Source organism: Pan paniscus, chromosome 12 (assembly GCF_029289425.2).
Source record: "Pan paniscus chromosome 12, NHGRI_mPanPan1-v2.0_pri, whole genome shotgun sequence".
NCBI classification, from domain to species: domain Eukaryota; kingdom Metazoa; phylum Chordata; class Mammalia; order Primates; family Hominidae; genus Pan; species Pan paniscus.
Window position 1 is genome coordinate 40,923,105 of NC_073261.2, and position 19,426 is coordinate 40,942,530.

Here is a 19,426-nt window from a genome sequence, read left to right on the forward strand (position 1 = left end):
GTGGCATAATCTCGGCTCACTGCAACCTCCACCTCCCCTCTTCAAGCTATTCTCCTGTCTCAGCCTGCTGAGTAGCTGGGATTACAGATGCTCACCACCATGCCCAGCTAATTTTTGTATTTTTTGTGGAGACAGGGTTTCACCATGTTGGCCAGGCTGGTCTCAAACTCCTGATCTCAAGTGATCCACCTGCCTCGGCCTCCCAAAGTGTTGAGATTACAGGCATGAGCTACCACACCTGGCCTAGGCCTTCTATTTAGGAGGATCTTGGGATCTCACTTGGTCACCATCCTGGGGACTTCTTGTCTGCATACATTTTTAAAGTGTGGGATACATTGACCGGTCTGAAGGTAGTGAGTTTTCTGAATTGATTGTTCACAGTCACAGATCAAACTCCTTGTTCTACTCTTTTCTCCCTTCTCATTACTGCACTTGACTAGTCTTTTAAAAAGATTAAACTTAGAAAAAAGAAAAGAGTAGGGTGCAGAAAAACCAGTTGGAAGCCCCATGGACACATGGAGGCTTGTCCACTGGGGACTACACAGTAGATGGTCCTGCTGGGCCAGTTCACTGGGAAACCTCTGATGTCAGTATCTGCAGGGCTTTTTTTTTTTTTAATTGGCTTGGTCAGATTTCCTGGAAATGTTTCTTCCAATCTCCTGCCCAGATGGAAGAAATGTGACTGCCAGAGTTCTGGTTACTGAGTGGGGAACAAGAGATGTCGGTATCTTCATTTACTATGAAGGGTGATCCTACTTACAACCCCTGTCTCCAATAAAATATCCGAGCCCTCACCTGTAACTGATGACTCCTAGTACAGAAAACCTCAGTTTTATCCTTTCCTAGTAGAAGCTGCTAGTGTCTTTTGCTGGGGTGGAGGAGGGACAGTCATTCACTGGAGGGCAATGGGGAGGGATTGGGGTCTAACTGCTTCTTCTTCTTCTTCATCTTTTTTTTTTTTTTTTTTTTTGACAGGGTCTCGCTCTGTCACCCAGGCTGGAGTGCAGTGGCACGATCTTGGCTCACTGCAACCTTTGCCTCCTGGGTTCAAGCGATTCTCCTGCCTCAGCCTCCTGAGTAGCTGGGATTACAGGTGCACGCCACCACGTCCAGCTAATTCTTGTACTTTTAGTAGTGACTGGGTTTCACCATGTTGGCCAGGCTGGTCTCGAACTTCTGACCTCAGGTGACTCACCTGCCTTGGCCTCCCAAAGTGGTGGGATTACCGGCATGAGCCACCACACCCGGCCCTGTTTCTAAAACAGATGTTTAATGAGTCTTCATTTTTAGGCTCATCTTTAACCTTCCTTCAGGAGGTACCTGGAGCCTTTTAGGGAATTCTATGGGTTAACACTTGGTTACCACTTGTTTTTTCCTGCAGCTGACAGTATTCAACATTCTCAGATCTTCTCAGTAATCACTGATTTCTAGCTTCCAAAGTCATGTTGCTATGTCTCCTCACAGGTTCCCTTTGTTCTTATTCATTTATGTCTATTTACAAATTCCTCCACCGGCATGTTAGTGGATTCGAGAGGGGGAAATATTCATTGATTTCTGCCACCTTTTTGTTGTTGTTATGTTAATTTTTACGTAGAGAAATACATTTGACTCTCAAACGGGGCAACAAAACCCCTGGAGGGTGACACATTGACCCCCTTTAAGTGACACGTTGGTCCAGTTTGAGTCAGGTGTTCCCTTCTACCAGTTAATTTTGGCAAGAGGAGTACAGCACCATGACTGGTATGGGAATAGGTCCCTGTCCCAAGAGGGACCATCAGTGTGGCAGGGACAGTGGAGACATGTTCCACACACAGTGGCTTGCACAGTCACAGAGGTGGAGAAGGACAATCCCTAGAAAAGGGAGCCTACCCAGCTCCTGGGTGGGAGCTGATGTCCACAGGAAACCTGATGCTCACAGCACCTGGATGGGACGAGGAAGCCGACAGGGCCTCTCTGTCTGTGACAGTAGGTATGATATAATCCTATTTAGAAATAACATCACGAGTCTAAATTTGAGACCTGTTGTGAAAGTGAGACCCAGACCCCACTGCCCTTCTGCCTGCCGCCCTACACCCCTCCATGCTAGGGCCAGGATGGGAGCCATTTGGGGCCTGGGAAGAAACATGCCCTGCTTGAGAACCTGGTCAAAATGACCCTCTCCTGGAATTTATTTTGGCTACATGAATAAACAGAGACGTTTCCAAATGTCTAATCCTCAGTCTTCTGCTCTTTTCTCTCTACGCAGATTCAGCGATTACATCTCTATGGGTATCTGTAAACCCCTGCCGACCTCTCCCTCACCTTCAGTCCCACACTTCCACCCGCCTGAGGAACTCTTCCACTGTGTTGTCTCACGCACGTTGGCCCCAAGGTTCAATGCTCCGAATTGACCTCATCATTCTTGCACCTCCCAGGCTTGAAACCTAGGAATTATTTTCAACTCCTACCTCTCCCTTGGCACAGGTACCCAATTAGTCACCATTTTAATCATCCGCTGCTGGTAATCACTGTGACATTTATCCTATTGTATCTGGCAGTGAGATGGCTGTGGCTGTCAAGCTGACACACAAATCAAGCAGAATAAAACCCCACCCAGAAAAGGCTGGCATCAGCATGGAACTCTGTTACAAACATCAAAAGCAGTCTGTGGGCCGGGTGCATTGACTCATGCCTGTAATCCTAGCACTTTGGGAAGCCGAGGCAGGAGAATCACTTGAGCCAAGGAGCTCAAGACCAGCCTGAGCAACAGATTGAGACCCCATTTCTTTTATTTATTTACTTTTAAAAATTTTTTTAAATTTGTTTTTGAGACAGAGTATCTCTCACTGTTGCCCAGGCGGGAGTGCAGTGGTGAGATCTCGGCTCACTGCAACCTCCGCCTCCCAGGTTCAAGCGATTCTCCTGCCTCAATCTCCAGAGTAGCTGGCATTACAGGCATGTGCCACCACGCTGGACTAATTTTTTGTATTTAGTAGAGACAGGGTTTCACCATCATGGTCAGGCTGGTCTCGAACTCCAGGTGTGAGCCACCATGCCTGGCTGAGACCCCATTTCTATTACACAAATAATTAGCCAGGTGTGGTGGCTTGCACCTGTAGTCCCAGACATTCGGGAGGCTGAGTTGGAAATTTGAGGCTGCAGTGAGCCATGATCATACTACCACGCTCCAGCCTGGGCAACTGAACAAGGCCCTGTCTCAAAAAAAAAAAAAAAAAAAAAAAGTCGTGTTATGGGGCTGACGGGAGGGGATGGGGAGATGTGATCAAGGCCAAGCCAGAGTGAGAGCAGATCCAGTAAGTGGAGTGAGCAGAGGAATGAAGTCATGAGCCGAGAGCCCACCCAGCGGCTGAGTTCAACCTTGAAGGCTCTGGGGGAGGAGCACCTAACATTTGTTTGGCATCTGCTAAGCAATCAAGGCCTTTTGCATATTTTATCATCTTCATCCTGGCAGCAAGACCTGGGATAGATGGTGAATCTGACATTTGCCCGGCACCTTTGGCTTTTATTTTCTTTTCACAAACTCTAACTCATTTGATTCCATGGTAACCCAGTGAAGTGGTCAGAGCCCTCTTTGGTGAATGAGAAAACTGGATCCAAAAGTCCTCCATATCCTCGTTACTCAAAGTGTGGTCATCAGTATCACCTGGGAGCTTGTTAAAAACACAGATCGCCAGCTTATCCCAGGCTCACCCACTGGAATGTGCATTTAAACAAGAAGCCCAGGGATTCGTGGGCACATTAAAGCTGATCTATGTGACTGCTGGAGGAGTCTGGACCAGCCTTACACAGCTAAGTCTGCCCCTGGTCAGCAACGTTTGGCACAAATGCCAAGGTTACCTGCAACTCTGAGACAAGCTCAGCCATCAGCGGGGAGTGAGGCTGACAGAGCTGGGGACTGGGCGGTGAGAGGAGAGTGGAAAAGGGAAGTCAAGTCAAGGGTTGTTTGTGGGGATTATGCTGTGTGCTCCAGCACCCATCAGGTGCTCCAGGACTGATGATGCAGCTGAGGATTGGGAAGCAGGAGACCATCAAGGAAGATGGCAGCCCAGCCCATGGAGGCAAGCAAAATGGAGTGGCTGAAGAGTTAGTGCTGGAGGAGGCACAGTCCCCTGGGAGTGGAGGGTCTCCCTGAGTGAGAGAGAAGGCAGGAGGAGGTGAGTAGGCCTGGGATGTGGAGGGCCCTGCACACCTGGCCGGGGAGTGCAGGCTTGATCTGGGGGCAGTGGAAAGTCTATGCTGGAGAGCTGTCCTGTGCCTCTTCCTCCACCCTGTTTCCCTCACCGGCGTCTCCTCATGGAAACATCTGTCTTGATAATCTTGACAGTCTCCTCTGGGACATCATAGCTCATAGACCTGCTCCCAGCCAATTCTCAACAACCAGAATTGAGCCCAGCCTGTCCTTTCCCTCTTCCTGAGCCTCCAAAGAGCCACCACTTTTCACCCAGTCACTGGCCACTCACCTTGGGAGTGATCTCAGACTCCTCCTGGTCCTGTAACCTCCACACTACATTGCTCTTTGAGTTATCTCTGCTAAAAACCCTTCATCATCCCTAAGCAGCCTCCCCACCTGCAGTGTCTCCAGCCCACTCTCAGGCTTCCTTTGTTGGGTCCAAATTCCTCAGCCTGAGCTATTGTTCATAGCTCTCTACACCTTCCTCCTACCTTATCTTACCTGTCACTGCTCCCAGGGTCCCATTTCCCCCTCCTCCCCACCCTGCCTCCACTCCTGCCCTTTGATCTCCTTGTCCCTTCCTGCTTGTCTGTCCCCTGCTGGTGAGAGGTGAAGCCAGCTGGACTTCCTGGGTTGAGTGGGGGCTTGGAGAACTCTTCTGTCTTATAAGAGGATTTTAAAATGCACCAGTCAGCACTCTGTAGCTAGGTTTGTAAAACGCACCAATCAGCACTCTGTGGCTAGCTAGAGGTTTGTAAAATGCACTAATCAGTGCTCTGTAAAAACACACCAGTCAGCACTCTGTGGCTAGCTAGAGGTTTGTAAAATGGACCAATCAGCAGGACATGGGCAGGGACAAGTAAGGGAATAAAAGCTGGTCACCCCCAGCCTGGAGCGGCAACCCACTCAGGTCCCCTTCCACGCTGTGGAAGCTTTGTTCTTTCGCTCTTCACAATAAATCTTGCTGCTGCTCATTCTTTGGGTCCGTGCCACCTTTAAGAGCTGTAACACTCACAGTGAAGGTCTACGGCTTCATTATTGAAATCAGCGAGACCACGAACCCATCAGAAGGAACCAACCCCAGACACACTGGGAGAGACCAACTCTCTTTGTTTCCTCTGGCCAGAGCCTGCCTGTCTTTCTATGCCCATATACATGCCTTTACTTCCTTCCTGTTGGGATTAGAAGATTAGAACCCAGGATTTGTGACTAGTGGCCAGGTTATAATTTTTTTTTTTTTTTGAAACTGAGTCTTGCTCTGTCATCCAGGCGGGAGTGCAGTGGCATGAACATGGCTCACTGCAGCCTCAACTTCCTGGGGTCAAGTGATCCTCCTGCTTCAGCATTCCATGTAGCTGGGACCACAGGCATCCACTACCATGCCTGGCTAATTTTTTTTTTTTTTTTTTTGAGACGGAATCTCGCTCTGTTGCCCAGGGTGGAGTGCAGTTGCACGATCTTGGTTCACTGCAATCTCTGCCTCCTGGGTTCGAGCAATTCTCCTGCCTTAGCCTCCCGAGTAGCTGGGACTGCAGGCGTGCGCCACCACTCCCGGCTAATTTTTGTATTTTTATTAGAGATGGGGTTTCGCCGTATTGGCCAGGGTGGTCTTGAACTCCTGACTTCATGATCCGCCCACCTCAGCCTCCTAAAGTGCTGGGATTACAGGCATGAGCCACCACGCCTGGCCTCCTTCCTGCTTTCTAAACATACTTTCTTGTTTTCTAGGCTGAACATGTATTATGTTATAATTTTAGGATGAACATAAACCTTTCCGAAGAATGAATTGCCGCTAAGGAGAGGCTGAAGGGCAGGGTGCGGGACAGGAAGGTGACTGTTGAGAACATCTGGGAGGGGAGCCATTGACTAGTGTTGGCCTTGGGTGGACGGGGACGGGGAGGTGGAAAGCTCTGTGGCTTCATGCCATGTTTAATTCAGACCTGGGCTTGAACCCCAGCTTTGCCTTTGCTCCTTAATCTGTGACCTTGGGAAAATTAGTTAACACTGAGTTTCAACATTTACTAAATTATGTGGCCTTAGGAAACTAATCTAGCCTCTTTAAGCCTCATCCATTCAACAGTTTTAGTATCTAGGAAATGTTAAATCAAGTTTAATCTAAAGCTGCCTCCTTACATTTTTTCTTATTTCTTATTTATTTATTTATTTATTTGAGACAGAGTCTCATTCTGTTGCCCAGGCTGGAGTGCAATGGCGTGATCTTGGTTCCCTGTAACCTCTGCCTCCCGGGTTCAAGTAATTCTCCTGCCTCAGCCTCCCAAGTAGCTGGGATTACAGGTGCACACCACCACACCCGGCTAAATTTTGTATTTTCAGTAGAGATGCGGTTTCACCATGTTGGCCAGGCTGGTCTTGAACTCATGACCTCAGGTGATCCACTTGCCTCGGCCTCCCAAAGTGCTGAGATTACAAGCATGAGCCACCGCGCCTGGCCTCCTTATATATTTTAAGTTTGGCCTAAAGGTTTCTCTGTACATCATGAACTACAGCCTAAATGGAAGCGTAAACAGACCGTAATCTACTCTTGGGCCAATCACCGAGTTTTGGCCAATCAAATGTGGCCAACTCTTCAAACTGCGTTCAAATAAGGCAAACGCAAAACTGCAACCAATCCAGCTGTTTCTGTAACTCGCTTCCGTTTGCTGTATGTCTCTTTCCTTTTTCTGTCCATAAATCTTCTTCCACCACGTGGCTACACTGCAGTCTGTGGGCCTACTCTGGCTCAGGAGGCTGCCTGATTTGGGAATCATTCTTTGCTCAGCTTTTACATTTAATTCAGCTGAAGCTTTTCTTTTAACAGGAACTATGTACCAGACACTGTTCTACCTGCTAGGCTCTAGCAGGAAATAATTCAGGCAAATTCTTCATCTTCATGGAGTTTTTATAGTTTAGAGAGGAGAGGGACATAATAGATAGCCAAGAAGAAGTATAGTGGCTCATGCCTGTAATCCCAGCACTTTGGGAGGCTAAGGCAGAAGAATCACTTGAGCCCAGGCATTTAAAACCAGTCTGGGCAATATAGTGAGACCCCTCCATCTCAACAAAAAATTAAAAATTTAGCTAGGCATGGTGGCACACACCTGTAGTTCCGTTTACTCAGGAGGCTGAGGATGGAGGATGGTTTGAGCCTGGGAGATTTAGGCTGCAGTGAGCCATGATCCCACCACTGCACTCCAGCCTGAGCAACAGAGCGTAAGACCCTGTCTCAGAAAAAAAAAAAAAAAAAAAAAAAGGTCAGGCGCAGTGGCTCACACCTGTAATCTTAGAACTTTGGGAGGCCAAGGTGAGCAGATCACTTGAGGTCAGGACTTCAAGACCAGATTGGTCAATATGGCAAAACCCCATCTCTACTAAAAATACAAAAATTAGCCAGGCATTGTGGCAGATGCCTGTAATCCCAGGTACTCAGGAGGCTGAGGCAGGAGAATCGCTTGAACCCGAGAGGTGGAAGTTGCAGTGAGCCGAGGTCGCAGCACTGCACTCCAGCCTGAGGGACGGAGTGAGACTTCTTTGCCCCTATCCAGCGGGAAGTAGCTAGAGCGATCATCGCCCAATTCAGGAAATTCGGAAATTTGTGATATTTTATTTTTATATATGTGCACTCATGTGCACACACACACACACATACACACATATATGATATGAAAAAAATGCAAAGAGGAGGAATCTAGAATGTGGAGTGTGGGAAGATTTCCTCGTCTTAAAGTAGTGTGGGGAGGCCTCACTGAGGGGTGACATCTGAGCAGAGACCAGAAGGAAATAGAACAGCCAGCTTTGTGAGTGTTTTGGGGGAGAGAATTCCAGGCTGAGAAGACAGCAATACACTCAAGGCAAGAGTGGGCTTGCAGTGTCTGAGGCCAGTGTGGCAGGGGTCAAGGGAAAAGTCAGTGGCAGGAGATGGAGCCAGGGAGGTGGCAGTGGGCCAGATCACACAAGGCCTGGTAGGCTGTGGTCAAGACTTCAGTGGCTAGGATTAGTGGCAGCAGGGCCAGTGGTGGGTATATTTTGAAGGTAGAGCCAACAGGGTTTGCTGATTTTTTTTTTTTTTTTTTGAGACAGGGTCTTGCTCTATCACTCAGGTTAGAGTGCAGTGGTTGCAATCTTAGCTCACTACAGCCTCGACCTCCTGGGCTCAGGTGATCCTCCCACCTCAGCCCCCCCAGTAGCTGGGTGTACATGCAAGCACCACCATGCCCGGCTAATTTTTGTATTTTTTGTAGAGACGGGGTTTTGCCATGTTGGCCAAGCTGGCCTTGAACTCCTGTACTCAAGTGATCCTCCCGCCTCGGCCTTCCAAAGTGCTGGGATTACAGGCAGGAGCCACCACGTCTAGCCTTGCTGGTTATTAATGTCGATCGTGAGTAAATGAAACAGGTCAGGGAAGAGTCCTTTGTCTGGTTTTGGTCTGAGCATGGAGAAGGTGAAGGTATCGTTTACTGAGTTGGGTAAGGCTGCAGAAGGGCAGGTCTGGGGTAAAAATAAAGGTTTAATTTTGGATATGGTGCCAGCTGTGCCTATTAGACACCCAGGTCAAGGTGTTGATTAGGCAGTTGGATATTCAAACCCAGAGGACAGGTCAGGGCTGGAGATACAAATTTGGGAGAGGTCAGCATAGAGAGATTGATCTTAAAGCCATGAGCCTGGATGAGGTCACCTGGAGTGTGAACAAGGACAGAGAAGAGAAGGACTGACTCCTGCGGCCGTGCAGTATTTTGACACCAGGAAAATGAAGAGAAACCAGAAATATACATGGGGGAGGAGGGGCCAGTGACATAAAAGAAGGTCCAAGAAAGGGTGGTGTCTCAGAGGCCAAGTAAGGATGTGTTTAATAAACATGATCCCAGCCAGGCATGGTGGAGCACACCTGTAATCCCAGCTACTTGGGAGGCTTAGGCTGGAGGGTCACTCGAGCCCAGGAGCTCAAGGCCAGCCCGGGCTACATAGTAAGATCCTGTCTCTAAAAAAATAAAATGTGAACCCTTGTGTTTCTGTTTCTAGTGTTGTTGATAGACTGAATTCATGCTATAGGTGGGTGATTCTGCAAGCACTTTGTCAACAGTTACTCTGGAGGCCTGGTGTCATTATGGATATATTAAAGAAAGGCTGCCCTTTTTTTTTTTTTTTGAGAGACAGGATCTCGCTCTGTTGCCCAGGCTGGAGTGCAGTGGCATGATCACAACTCACTGCAGCCTCCACTTTCCAGGTTCAAGTGATCCTTCTGCCTCAGCCTCCTGGGTAGCTGGGATTACAGCCTCACACCAGCACAGCTGATTAATTTTTTTTTTATTTACTTTTATCTTTTTTTTTTTTTAATGAAATGGGGTCTCGCTATGTTTCCCAGGCCTGTCTTGAACTCCTGAGGTCAAGCAATCTGCCTTCCTTGACCTTCCAAAGCGCTGGCATTACAGGTGTCAGCCACCACTTCCGGCCATTAATATTTAAAAAATTTTTTTGTTGAGATGGGGTATCTATGTTGCTCAGGCTGGTCTCAAACTCTTGGGCTCAAGCGATCCTCCTGCCTCAGTGTCCCAAAGTGCTGGGATTACAGGCATGAGCCACTGTACCTGACAGAGGCTGCCATTTTTAGTGGCCAATGGTTGAACAGCCAATCCATCCAGTGTAATCCAGCAGTCTTCTTCTTCCCCCTCACACAGCCACCTGCAGTGAAAATCGGGAGGGAACAGGCAATGAGGGTGCCGTGGGGAGCAGCACTTGGCAGGAGACCATGGATGGAATTCCAGGTAGGCAGGTGGGGCCTGACAGCCACAGTAGAGCTTTGGTCTCTGGGGAGCCTGGTGAGTGTCAGGTGAGACCCTGGCCCTTCAGTACAGTGACACTTTGGGCAGAATGAGGAAGCAGGAAGGGGTCCCAGGTGTTAGAACAGATGAGTTCTTTGGTGAGTACACAAATTTTCAGGTGGTAGAAACACCAAATGGAGCCACCAGATCCCTTCTTTGTGACCCATGGCCTGTCACACCATAGATTAGCCATCCCCTCACCCTTCTCCATCCTTGGGAATCCCCTCTCTGATTCCAGCCCCGTGACTTGACCTGTTCTTCTCCCTCCAGCAGCACGGGCTTCTGATCCTCTCAAGTCAGAGCCCCTCTGGTTCATGGGTCCCTTCCCGGAGTCTCTCACCCCAGTGGTGTCCTCAGACCCACCCTAGAACTGAGCCTGGTTTCACAAAACAGCTGTGGCAGCTACTTTCTGTTCTCTGAAATAAATAAAAGTCTCCTCTTGTCCCTGTTGCATTACTAATCAGCCACAGCTCATACCCTCTGAAGCCTTCTTATTATCCTGCTTCCTGAGAACCTGATTCTTCTAGGCACTCTGTGATGTTTAGAGAGATACCTGCTTTATTTTATTTATTTTTATTTTTATTTTTATCGTGACAGAGTCTGGCTCTGTCGCTCAGGCTGGAGTGCAGTGGTGTGATCTCAGCTCACTGCAACCTCTGCCTCCCAGGTTCAAGCAATTCTCCTGCTTCAGCCTCCCAAGTAGCTGGGATTACAGGCATGTACCACCATGCCTGGCTAATTTTTTTTTTTTTTTTGTATTTTTATTAGAGATGGGGTTTCACCATGTTGGCCAGGCTGGTCTCGAACTCCTGACCTCAGGTAATCTACCTTCCTTGGCCGCCCAAAGTGCTGGGATCACAGGCGTGAGCCACTGTGCCCAGCCAAGCCCTGCTTTATTAAAGTTAGCTTTTACGTCAAAGACAGAATGTGAAGATATAATAGATGAGGGCTCATCTCAGAAAAACCCCACGGATCATAGAGGTAGGGTGAGAAGGAACTGGAAGGAGGAGGGGATCGCAGGAGGAGTCACCCTTTCAGCTAGAGAACTGTGCATTTTCCATGTCAGGGAGGGACAGTCTCTTTTTGTCATCCTGTTGTAATGTGCAACACTCCGTTCAGTTCATGGCCAAGGAACAGAATGTCTCACCACAGGAGGCCTCACCCCCAGGGAGCCAAGCCACGGCCTTGGTCTTCTGAGCAGGGGCATTAACAGAGCCAACTGCATGAAAAAGAACTCATGAGGCACAGGGCCCGTGGGCCAGTGGGTCTGGTGGCCAGGGATGTGTATGTGTGTCCTGGGAGAAACCGCAGGGCCTCGGGGTGCCCTTGGAAGAACAGCAGACCCCTTCCCTCTCTCACTGCATTCAGCCAGCGTCCTCAGCCACTGCTGAGGGGCTGCTCTAGGGCCCAGCTCGAAATCCAGCTCATAAGAGACGACCCAAGAAGAAGAGTCCTTGACCCTCTCCTTGAGATCTCCATAGACAAGTTGTGGTGAGATATTTAAGAACTCAAGGTCATTTACAAAGCAAAGAGAAGATAATAGGGAAGTGGGGCAATGATATGAAAAACTGAGGGTGCCCCAGTTAGCTGTGACCTTGGGTCTTCTTAATTCTTGGATCCTCAACTTTCCTAAGAAACAAGGAGGCCAATACCATCTGTTCTTCGCTTCTGCCTTGGGCGTCCAGTGGGGTAACAGGTGGAGGGCTGTGAGGGGAGAGAGAACTGGAGCGGGGGCCTGTGATGGGAAGAGCCTGTCTCTGGTCATTGCCTTTTGGTTCTCAAGGAATGTTCAAAGCAGAGGAGTTTGTCCTTCCTCATCCCAAGCATAAGAGTTAAGCGAGTTGTGACCTTGCCGTGTGAGCTCAGATAATAAAAAAATTCAGTGGTTAATGAAGCCTTATCTTTGGAAAGACATACAAAAGACTGGTAGCACTGCTTGCCCCTGGAGGGTGGAGAATGGGGCAGCTGAGCCATAGGTGCGTGGGGGGAGAATTGATTTTCTCTGTATTATACTCTTTTGCACTTTTTAAATGTAATACAATGTGATTGTAATATCTAGTAACAAATAAAGAGAATTCAAAGTTAAAAGTGATTCAAGTGAGCCAGGCGCGGTGGCTCATTCCTGTAATCCCAGTACTTTGGGTGGCTGAGGCAGGCCAATGACCTGAGGTCAGGAGTTCAAGACCAGGCTGGCCAACATGGTGAAACCCTGTCTCTACTAAAAATACAAAAATTAGCTGGGCATGGTGGCGGGCACCTGCAATCTCGGCTACTCGGGAGGCTGAGGCACAAGAATCACTTGAACTCAGGAGGCGGAGGCTGCAATGAGCTGAGATCATGCCACTGTGCTCCAGCCTGGGCACAGAGTGAAACTCCGTCTCAAAAAAAAAAAAAGAAAAAAGTGATTCAAGTAATTCAATGTTCTAGGAATTGGTTCAGGGTTGGGGCAGAGTCAGGAGCTAAACTTTATTCTTTTTTTTTTTTTTTTTTTTTTTTTGAGACGGAGTTTCGCTCTTGTTGCCCAGGCTGGAGTGCAATGGCACGATCTCAGCTCACCACAACCTCCACCTCCTGGGTTCAAGCGATTCTCCGTCCTCACCCTCTCAAGTAGCTGGGATTACAGGCAAGTGCCACCACACCTGGCTAATTTTGTATGTTTAGTAGAGACGGGGTTTCTCCATGTTGGTCAGGCTGGTCTCGAACCCCCAACCTCAGGTGATCCACCTGCCTCGGCCTCCCAAAGTGCTGGGATTACAGGCGTGAGCCACCATGCCCAGCTAAACTTTATTCTTTAGATCTCCTCTCAGTGAAAGGACAGGAGAGTAGAAGGAGGACTTCGAGTGCTCAGCAGGCTGGGCCTCCTCATCGCTCTTTCCAGCGAGCCCTTGCCTACACTGCAGGCCTCCCTGCCAGGCCTAAGTCTGGGAGAGGTGGGTGCAGTTGGCACAGCCTGTGCCTGCCCTCCAGCGCAGGACACCATATTCTCACCTGCCCATGAGTCCAGCTGCCTGAGCTCACCAGCAGCAGTAGTTGCATATGCTGCAAGAGCCGCTGGGAGGGTTGGCCAAGAGTCATGAAGGTGGGTGCGTGGTCCCCCAGAGACGGTCAGACGGGGTTGAGAACAAAGGGCAGGTCCCAGATACAATGGGCAGACTGGAAAGGCCTTGTTCAATCCTGGCATCAGCGAGGAGGCCAGTGATGGCCACGGCCACTGGTCCTTGGCCAGAACTGGAGGAGCCGGTCCTGTAGCCAGCCTCAATCCCCAGGCAACAGACCCAATCCCACTGGTGCCAGCCTGAGCTCAGCAGGACAGTTGAGTATTGTCTAAGCAAACAGCTATGTTAAAGGGAGGCACAGCTCCAGTGCTCCAGGTACCCTCCCTGCTCCTCAGCCTGTCTCCAGTCCCTCCCAGACAGCTGTGGCTCTGGCATGCAACTACCCTAAATCCACAAGTCCTGGTCTCCCAGCCTCCTACATCTACCACTGCCCATGGGAAACACTGTTCTCTGCTCCCTGTCCCAGCTGGTGTCCTGTGACAGTCGAGCATGTGGCAGGAAGCCTGCCTCCTGCTCAGTGCGTGTGTATGGGGCAGGACTAAAGTAGCAGGAGGATATGGGAAGACCCTGTGGTGTGACTCCTGGTGCTGCCACTTCAGCTCCCTGGGCCTCAGCTTCTCCACCTAGGGCCTCCCTATGTTGCAGCATCGTCACTAGGATCCCTCAAAACACTAATTGCAAGAGCACTTTGTAAGATGAGGCATGCATTTGATATGCGTCGAGTTATTATTTGTCACATTCTCATTACAGAGCTCTTAGTAAGTAGATGCTGAATGAATCCTGGTCCTGAGCTGATGACACCTGAGGGCTGTTGAAGAGTGACAGGCCCCTGCCTTCCTACATTGGGCCTGCATGTCCAGTAAAAGGGGAGAGCCAGAGGAGGAAAGTCCATCTTCTCACGGGATAAGAAGGTCTGGAGACTTCCCAGGGGCTGTCTGACCTCTCCCGGAAGAGGAAGTGGGCTGGTGTGGACAGACCCTGAGGGGCAGAGCCCTGCCCCTCTATTCCACTGCAGACGTCCCTGGAGGCGGGGCTGTGGTCCCTGCACTGCTCTTAGGCTGCCCATGCAGAGGTGCGGGGTTGACTCAGAGATGCTCAGAAATGACCTGGAAATGGAGGGGCTGAGGAGCTCCAGGCTGCCCTGTTCCTCCTTGCCACCCTCTCCCTGATAGCAACAGGCAAGGCCAGAAGGCTCCTGGGAACCTGCTGCCTAATTCCCACCCCATCCCCCAAGCAAGGCCTGCTTCCAGATCCTTAGGTGGCCCTCCTACGCTTTCAGAAGGAATAGAGCTGGACCCTAGGAGGCTGAGGCAGAGGGGGCATGAACAGATGCATTTTCAAGGGCATACCAGGTGCAAGAGGCTCTGGGTGCTGGGGACAGGCTGAGCTCACCCACCCCTGGCCTTGCATCAGCTGCAGGGCTGGCTGCCAGGCCCTGGGAATTAGGCAGCAGGCTCCCAGGAGCCTCCCAGCCTTGTCTGTTGTTATCAGGAAGAGGGTGGCAAGGAGGAGCAGGCCAGCCTGGAGCTCCTCAGCCCCTCCATTTCCAGGTCACCCAGCTGTCCCAGCTCCCAGCTTCCCAGGCAGTGAACATTCTGTGCAATCAAGGGCAGGCACAGCCTAGGGCCTGGAAGATCACCCAGCCTGCCCAAGGCCTCTTTGCTGGAAGCCTTCCTAAGTTTGTGGACATCTCCCAGGCTGATCTGGGAACTGTGGGGCTGGTTTCTCTCTGGCCATGACATCACTGCTTTAAAAACAATCCTCCAGCTGGGTGCAGTGGCTCATGCCTGTAATCCCAACACTTTGGGAGGCCAAGGCAAGAGGATTGCTTGAGGCCAAGAAGTTCGAGACCCACCTGAACAACATAGTGAGATTCTGTCTCTACAAAATATTTAAAAAACAACCAGACATGGTGGTGTGCCCTATAGGCTCAGCTACTCAAGAAGCTGAGGCAGGAGGATTGCTTGAGCCAGGAGTTCAAGGCTGTAGTGAGTCATGATTGCAGTACTGCACTCTAGTCTGGGCAAGAGAAACCTCGTCTCTAAAAAATTAAATATAAAAATGAGCCCCCACCAACAGCTGCAGGTGCCGCAGATGCAAGCTGACAGTATATGAGAGAGGCTTCCAAAGAGGCCATGGATTATTGCCATTGCATCTCAGGGCTGAAGGTGACAGGAGGTTCGCAGGTGAGACACCTGGCTCAGTTGTTCTCCCTGGGACCCAGCCCCAGTGTTTGGGATTGCCTGGTACCTTCTTTATCCCTGGATCCTCTTGGGGTGCAAAAGTGGATGTAGCCTGGGAAGCAAAGTGTGTTCTGAGCATCAGGGCTGCTATCTGGGATGTCCTGAGAGCAGAGCTGAGGTCTACAGGCAAAGGAAAGGAGACCGGAGAAGGGACTGGAGCAGAAAGCAGGTGGGGGAGCAGGAACACGAGCTCACGGGAGCCTGGGGCCCTTGTCCTGGTCAGTCCTAACTTAGTGCTCTGGCCTCGGTTTCCCAATCTCTCTTCCTTGATTCCTTCCCACAGGCAGGACTTTCCCTTAGCTGAGGAGCTGCTAGAGGAAAAATGTAGTTACCCTCTCCCCTCCATTCACAGACTGCTCTCCCCTCCGTGGGCCTTAATTTCCTCATCTATAACGCGAGGAGACAGGACAAGGCAGTCTCAGAGCCCAGCAGCTCAGATGTCCTAGGAATCTATGCTATTATGACTCATCCAGAACCTCCCTCTCTTTCAATGCTCTTTCCCCACCCAGGCCCTACCCTGGTGCCTGTTGTGCTTTTGCTCCTCATCTCCCACCTTCTATCCCTCCAACTTCCCGGCTGCATGGAAGCTGGACAAATCCACATGAGAATGTCTGAAACCCATGTTTGACTTTTATCCACTGTATCTCCTGGGAATCCAGAGTGCATGGTGGAGGGGCACTTCTCCCCAGAGGACACTTAGGAGGGCACACCTTGTGGAGCTAAGTAGAAGGGCTGGTGGGGGGCATAGGGGAGAGGGTGCTGGGGTGAGTAGGGTGGGAGTTGGGAGGTGGCCCAGGCTATGAGAGAGGCCTAGTCCCAGGCAGTAGGAATACTGGAGTTGGAAAGGCCCTTAGGGATCCTTGAGGCCAACCACCCTGCCCGTCTCACCCCATTTTAAAGATGAGTAAACTGAGGCCCAGAAAAATCAAGTGACTTGAAAGAATATATATACACACATATATATGCGTATATATATGTGTGTGTGTGTGTGTGTATGTGTGTGTATATATATATATATATATATTTTTTTTTTTTTTTTTTTGAGATGGAGTTTCACTCTTGTTGCCCAGGCTGGAGTGCAGTGGCATGATCTCAGCTCACTGCAACCTCTGCCTCCCGGGTTCAAGCGATTCTCATGCCTCAGCCTCCCAAGTAGCTAGGATTACAGGTGCCCACCACCATGCCCAGCTAATTTTTTGTATTTTAAGTAGAGACGGGGTTTCATCATGTTGGCCAGGCTGGTCTCAAACTCCTGACCTCAGGTGACCCACCCGCCTCGGCCTTCCAAAGTGTTGAGAATACCAACCACCACCACCTCGCCCAGCCAAGAAAATATAGTTTAACATCAAGAAAGGAGGAAGAACTTGACTTCCATTTAAAAGATGGCCCTTAAATGGAATAGTTTTGCACAGAAAAAGCTCATGCTGGTTGCAGTGAGCTGAGATCGCACCACTGCACTCCAGCCTAGGTGACACAGTAAGACTCTGTTTCCAAAAAAAAAAAAAAAAGCTCATGCCACAGGTTGTGTTTCTCTCTCTCTCTTTTTTTTTTCTTTGTCACCAATGATGACATGGTGATCATCATCATGGTTCAGGGGTGTTCTGAGGACCAGATTTGGAAACTACTGTCATGACATCCTTCTGCTGCTGCCACCTCTCTTTCTCTTCAACCAGCTTTGCAAAGTAAGGAAAGGGAACACTCAGGAGAATTTAGATCAAAAGTACTTTTATTTATTTACAGAGACAGGGTCTCACTATGTTGCCCAGGCAGATCCTGAACTCCTGAGCTTGAGTGATCTGCCCATCTCAGCCTCTCAAAGTGCTGGGATTACAGGCATGAGCCACTGTGCCCAGCCCAAAAACACTTTGAAAACAACTTCAGTATCCCCCAAAATGATCACTGCAGACATGAGGGCAACAGGAGCACAGTTGCTCAGAGAGGTGTGCAGGCAGGGCCCCAGCTGGGGTCCCTGGGCCAGGGCTAGGACTTACTCCATGCTGGGCAGAACCACAGAACGTAGGTAGGCAGGTAAGTACGAGGGTAGGTGGGTGGGTAGCTCGCTGGCTCCTCTTGCATCGTTAGCACTTAAGAGTTCTGGGAGTACTGATTCTGGGAAGACAGTGAGTGTGCTGGGCCCTATCCTGGTAGAGAAAGGCTATTTCTCTACCTGGCTGAGTCTTCCCCTGACTCAAGGGTTCCTAGAGACTGGTAGTGAAGCTGGGGAGGGAGAATCTTTCAGCAGATGTAGAGGAAAAATAAGATGCTGGTTTGGTGCCTGGCACATAGTAAGCACTCAATTATTATTTGTGAGTGAACAGTGGAATGTATGGTATAGTTTATGGTAAATTCAGAGATGACCAGACAAGTCTAAGTTCTATTAATCGTTCTACCACTAACTGCTCTGTGCTTCAGATGAATCTCCTGACCTCCCTGAACTTCAAGGACATGTGTGCCTGTACTGGGCAAGAGTCTTCCTCTTCTTCTCTTTTTAAAAGATGGGGTCTTACTATGTTGCCCAGGCTGTAGCGCAAATGGCTATTCACAGGTATGATCCCACTATTGATCAGCACAAGAGTTTTAACCTGCTCTGTTTCCTACCTGGGCAGGTTCACCGCTGCTTAGGCAATCTGGTGATCACCCACTCTTGGGAGGTCACCATATTGATGCCACTAAGTTCAGACTCCAGAACAGCATAGCACACTACAGTCCAGAACTCCCAGGCTCAAGCAATCCTCTTGTCTCAGCCTCCCAAGTAATTAGGACTACAGGCACACATCACTACCTCTGCTAATATTTTTCTTTTTATTTTTTTGTAGAGACAGGGGTCTCACTATGTTGCCCAAGATGGTCTCAAACTCCTGAGCTCAAGCAATCCTTCCTCCTTGGCCTCCCAAAGCACTAGGATTACAGGTTTGAGCCACTGCACCCGGCCTGGAGTCTTCTTTACAAAGATCAGACGCCATATTCTCACTAGCTTAAACCAAAAAGGAAATTTCTAGCTCACATAACTGGAAGGGGCACTAAGGCAAATACTGTGGCTTTGGGGCAGGACCCAAAGTCTCCAAGACTCTTTTTCTTTGTCTTTGCTTCACTTCTGCTCTATCCACATCGCAGGGAAGGTGGCCATTTGCAGCTCAGATTTGTAAAGAGGGCTGGCTTCTCTCTCTCAACATCAAGAGGTTTTCATGGGCCCTGTTTGGTCCCAGTCAGACCTAGGTCACATGCCTGATCTATAGTGGGGGAAGTGGATTGTGCTACCAGAAGGGGAACAGGAAAGTCTGGTGAGCAGACAAAACAATAATTATTAATGTTACAGCTCTTTTAGTATTCGTCTAGCAGCCTTTCCAGTTTTTACCAGAAAGCCCCCTGAAAAAAATTTTTAAAAAAAAAATAACAACAATAATTATTACAGTACCTACAGTGCCTAAAGACGTCATAAGTATGTGTGTATATTGGGAAAGACTGAGTCCTTAAAAATGCAGCAAAAAAGTGACCTGAACCAAGCTTTGCCAAATCACAGTTATTAATATTATTAGGTACCAATCAGATGGCTCTTATTGCATGTCAAGCTCTGTATTAGGCTAAGTATACGGGTTTTTGTTTTGTTTTGTTTTTGTTTTTTGAGACAGTCTCGCTCTGTCACCCAGGCTGGAGTGCAGTGGCGTGATCTTGGCTCACTGCAGCCTCTGCCTTCTGGGTTCAAGCAATTCTCCTGCCTCAGCCTCCCGAGTAGCTGGGACTACAGGTGCACACCACCACGCCCAGCTAATTTTTATTTTATTTTATTTTATTTTTTATTTTTAGTGGAGATGAGGTTTCACCATGTTGGCCAGAATGGTCTCGATCTCCTGACCTCGTGATCTGCCTGCCTCGGCCTCCCAAAGTGCTGGGATTATAGGTGTGAGCCACCACACTCAGCCAGTATATGGATCTTTTTAACTTTTAAGTTCAGGGGTACATATGCAGGTTTGTTATGTAGGTAAACTTGTGTCATAGGGGTTTGTTGTACAGATTATTTCATCACCCGGGTATTAAGCCTTGTACCCATTAGCTATTTTTCCTGATCTTCTCCCTCCTCCCACCCTCCCCTCTTCGATAGGCCCCAGTGCGTGTTGTTTCTCTCTACACATCCATGTGTTC

At 49.3% G+C, this 19,426-nt stretch overlaps 1 non-coding gene across 1 annotated transcript; it reads left to right on the forward strand.

Moving 5' to 3' along the window:
• Positions 1-18,591: 18,591 nt before the first annotated feature.
• Positions 18,592-18,653, forward strand: LOC112438963 (U7 small nuclear RNA). The gene has a single exon (XR_003027275.1). It is a non-coding gene; the product is annotated as a U7 small nuclear RNA (small nuclear RNA).
• The last annotated feature ends 773 nt before the right edge of the window (positions 18,654-19,426 follow it).